Genomic DNA, 4758 nt, shown 5'->3' on the forward strand with positions numbered 1-4758 from the left:
GGGGCAGAGGTTGGGTTTTTCTAACTGGTGTGACACAAAAGCAAAATCTGGTGCCCTCTTCCCTTGGGGCTGTCGCACTGTAGCTTTGTGGCTGTTTTGTTATTGCTTGTTCCCTTAGCATTGAGTATCTCCTGCATCCGTGGCAGGGTCACTAGCTGGTGGAGACTTCGTTGGCATCTGATTTGCTGCAGGGACTAAAAGCATTTGATTGGCATACGTGTGGCTATTGTCATTCTTTCTGCATCCCCCTGCTTCCTCCCAATTTTCTGTTGTCTTCTACCCTCTACCTTTTTCAATTCCAACCTCACTCTGTCCTATAGCTTTATAAACAGGTGTGTGTGGGTCTGAGGCCAGGATTGTAAGTACCTGCCTTAGGGACTATTCCTTATAAAACAAAATATTAAATATTTTTTTCTTCCTCAGTAAACAAAACAAAACAAAACAATGGGCATCTGTAATGAATATAGACTTCACAAATGAGGAGATACAAATGGCGAATAAATAAATGAAAAAAGTGTTCAACATAATTGATCATTCAAGAGATGCACATTAAAACAATACTGAGGTACCATCTGATTCCAGAAAGAATGGCTATCATCAAGAAGTCAACCAATAACAAATTCTGGAGAGGCTGTGGGGGAAAAGGAATGCTTCTATACCGTTGGTGGGATTGTAGGCTGGTATAGCCATTATGGAAATCAGTATGGAGACTCATCAAAAAGCTGAGATTGGAGGTGCTATTCAGGCCAGCTATTCCCCTCCTAGGTATTTTTTTACCAAAAGAACTGAAATTATCATACCAGTAGGTCTTATCTTGGACTTTCAGCTTCTACAAATGTGAGAAAACTAATTTCTGTGGTTTAAGCTACCTAGTCTGTGACATTTTTCTTATGGAAGCCCTAGAAAACAGGAAAAAGAAATGAACAGTTGTCAACAGAAGTGAGAATATTTTTTTCTGATACCATCCTAGTTTCCAAAACAGAAAAATATGATGTGTATAAGTATCTAGTGATTATGTAACAGAAAATGTCCCTGTCAGACAGTACACTTCAGTTTGTAAATTGGCCAAGTAATACTTCTCATTACAGTTTCTGTTACTTTTTTAAAAATTTTATTGAGAAACAAATAGCAATGAGACAGTTTCAAAACCAAACAGTAGGACAGTTTCAATAATAAATACTTTGCACATTGTTGTTTTCAGTGGTTATTCACTGTACAAGATGCAAACATGACATCCTATCCATAAACACTATTAGAACAAATCTTATTCATTGAATTAAGAGAATGTAGCTGTCTGTCTATCCTAACTATTTTGAATATACAGAAACAAAATGGTCATTCATTTGTATCCCCTTTTTTGTTTAGTTTTGTCAGGGAATGGTATTTCATTGTCATTTAAGTATTGTAGGTGTGTGAATTCAACAAAATATTCCAATGTAGTCCAGTAGTGCATAATAGTAGTGGGTCATCTGCAGGACTGGCAATGTCAGAAGTTGTTGACCTGAGCCCTTTACAGCCCAGCATACCAACATGGCTTCACCACTTATACCTCGTTTTTATACCTTTCTGCTGGATGATTAAGAACAAGATAAAGCAAGAGCTATATAACAAGAAATATAAATTTTGTATCTGATAAGGTCAGTCAAGTCCCTGCAGGATTTATCCTGAAACGCTGTTCCACACTTTGTAGATCCTTTGTCAGTGTAAGTCATGTGGATGAGTCATGGCCATTACTTGACCATTTTTATCTCTGTGAAAGACTGAAAGATTGTTTTCTCTCCATGTGACTCTCCTTAGGCACACTCTACCTCATGGATCACTTTCCTCTGTAGCTCCATAATCTCCTTGATCAGAAAATTTAGAACACAGTTGAGTTACATGATGTTACAATATGGGTTCTCCTATGTCCTGAGTCTTCACTGACCTTGAAGGGCCAAAATGTTGGCTGACCTTGAAGCCCTTGTTTTTCTCTAATTTTGGTCTGCAAATTTAGGTTGTTAACCCTCCAGAAGAGAAAGCTTATTATTACCCTAAAACATATGCTGTTGTGTTTAGCCTATTTGGCTGAATATCAAACATCTTAGGCATAACATGGAACAGGCATTTTCCAATAAGTATTGATATGTAAAACTTTAAGTCCCTGTAGAATATGAAGAAAAAAATTTTAAAAAATTTAAAAATATGAATAAACAGTTACATATTTTTATACAGAAATTTAGAAATCTAACCATATACAGCTTGTAGAAATCTAACCATATACAGCACTTTTATTTCTTAGAAGGGCTGGTCACAGTGATGCATATTTCATAAACTAATCCCCAATTGGCAAACCATTTTGCCCCTGTAGTTCCTGCTTGCTTATCCCATATAAGCCCTAGACCACCAGATCAGGTCCTGATTCTTCGGTAATGATCCCAGTCAGTGCCTACTGACATAACTAAATCTGCCTTCAAATACTGTGTGTTATTTCTTTATTTCTGTTTGCCATTGCTGTTAAATATTTACACTCAGCATCCTAATCCACAGGAGTCAGAAGAGTATGGTCTCACCTTTTTCCTCTTTCCTCCATACCTTCCACTTTCTTCCCCTTCTCCCTCATTTTCTTTGCATTGCTGGCCTCAGCATATATGTTTAGCAACTACTAATGTTATGGTTTAGGTCTAGACTGCCCTCCAAAAAGTTCACCACTTCAGAGGTTGGGCTTCTGGAAGGAAAATGGATCACAAGTGTGATACACTTTTAAGTGGATTAATCCACTGAAGAACCCACTGCTGAAAGTGCTTGAGAGAGGTGGGGACTGTTTGTAAGTGGGTTTCAGGGTACGTGACCTAGGAGAGTATAAATATATCTCTACCTGACTTCTCCCTTTCATCTCTGCTTTCTGGCTGTTTTGATGTAAAACATTTTCCCTCACTAGATCCTTCTGCTGTGCAGCTTCTACGTCAGAACCCACAAAACATGGTCTGAAAATGTGATAAACCTCTTCTCCTTTAAGTTGTAGGTGCTGGGGGCCAGGGAGATAGCTCAGCGCATAAGCTCCTGCCTTACAAGTGTAACGTCCTGAGTTTGATCCACAGTACTGCCAAAAAAAAAAAAAAAAAAAAAAAAAGTCATTGTTTTGCCTCAGGGACTGGAAAGCAAGGAGATAAATAGAATACAAACATTTTTTTTTTCTGAATAGTTACCTGTAGGCAAATTTTGAAGTTTTGAGCAAGAAATTTGAGAATAGGTTATTTTCTGAATAATGGAACATAAAGATTTTCAGACTGTAGTTAGACTGAAGAATCATGAATTTATTCTGAAACCAAATGAGAGTTCTGTGATTTTCTTATACATTTTAAATTGCTGTTCATTAAAGCACATACAACTTTGTGCAAATATGAAATTTTTGTTTTAGTAAGAAATGTTTCTTTTAAGGATTTGGGATCCCACTGTAATTTCAAAAGTTAAAGAGTATGATTGAAATAAAAATATTCAGATTACATATTTTAATAAAATGATACTTCATTAGGTTTTAACGTGAGTGGGTAAAGCTCAATGATCTTTCTATCCTTTTTAAAAGAATTTTTTACATATTGAAATTCCAAGAGAACTTCTTTGAAGACTACAATAACAGAGATATTAAGTAAACTTCCCAGTTATTATTCAAAGCACCATCATGACAACCCTGTTTATAGTTGAAAAAATGAGGATATTAGGCTTAAGTGCATTTTAAAGATATTCATTTTTAATAGAAACATAGGAGACAAAGGAACATTCTATTAGAAAAATAGGTTGTCAGAGCTTTATTATTTTTTCCAGTAAATCATTCAATTTCATTCTTTGTTAAACATTTTTAAAGTAAAAGAATTAATTATTCTAAATGATGGTAAATAAAATGGATCATCATTTTTTATAACAAAATATTTCCATTTTAATACTTGTAATGTATTCTTTACAGGTTGAATTAATATGTTTTCAGTAACAAAACTATTTGATTTCAGGAATACTAATTATACGATGTGAGCCTATTAAGTTTCATTTGTAAAATGTAATTAATTGCAAAACTACATGTTTGCCTCACAAGATTACTATTAAGATGACAGAAACAATAAAATAAAAAGCCATATCTTGTGTCTTACATACAAGCTGTGTGAAAACAAACCCTGATTTGGCAGGCATAGAACAAAATCTTACTAGGAATATCCCAATTATTTTTCAGAGGAGAAAAGAGAGACATAAAACTAAGGAACTTGCACAAGGTCACACCCCTAACCGTTTGACGAAACACAAATATGAATTCAGCTGTCTATCTGCAGATTTTTGTGCCTTAAATTATTGTTGTTTCTCCATAAACTCTAACTCTGGGCCTTCAAATGTGTGTGCAGTCTTCAAAACTGAATATGATATTATTTGCTTCCTTAAATTACCTTCTATATAGGAAAAATAAAAGGAAAACTGCTGGCACTTTGAGAAAACTAAGGTAGTAATGCAATTGTGTTAGCAATTATATGGTGAAATAATAAGTCCTTATAAATTTTTTACTTATTAATTTAATTCATAGCTAGAAATCTCAAATTGAAATATACTGTCAAAATCTTAGGCAGCTTAAATCACACTAAATATCCCCTCTTTAAAAAATGGAGCAATGAAAATAGGAAAGAAACTCAACCTGTACAGACAAGAAAGTGATGTCAGGTCCTAAAAATCAAATTCAGAAAATCAAACCACTAATAAAAAAATAAGGGTATAGATTTTATTTGTTTATTTATTTATTTT

Source organism: Octodon degus, unplaced genomic scaffold, assembly GCF_000260255.1.
Source record: "Octodon degus isolate 3935 unplaced genomic scaffold, OctDeg1.0 scaffold00024, whole genome shotgun sequence".
Classification (NCBI taxonomy): domain Eukaryota; kingdom Metazoa; phylum Chordata; class Mammalia; order Rodentia; family Octodontidae; genus Octodon; species Octodon degus.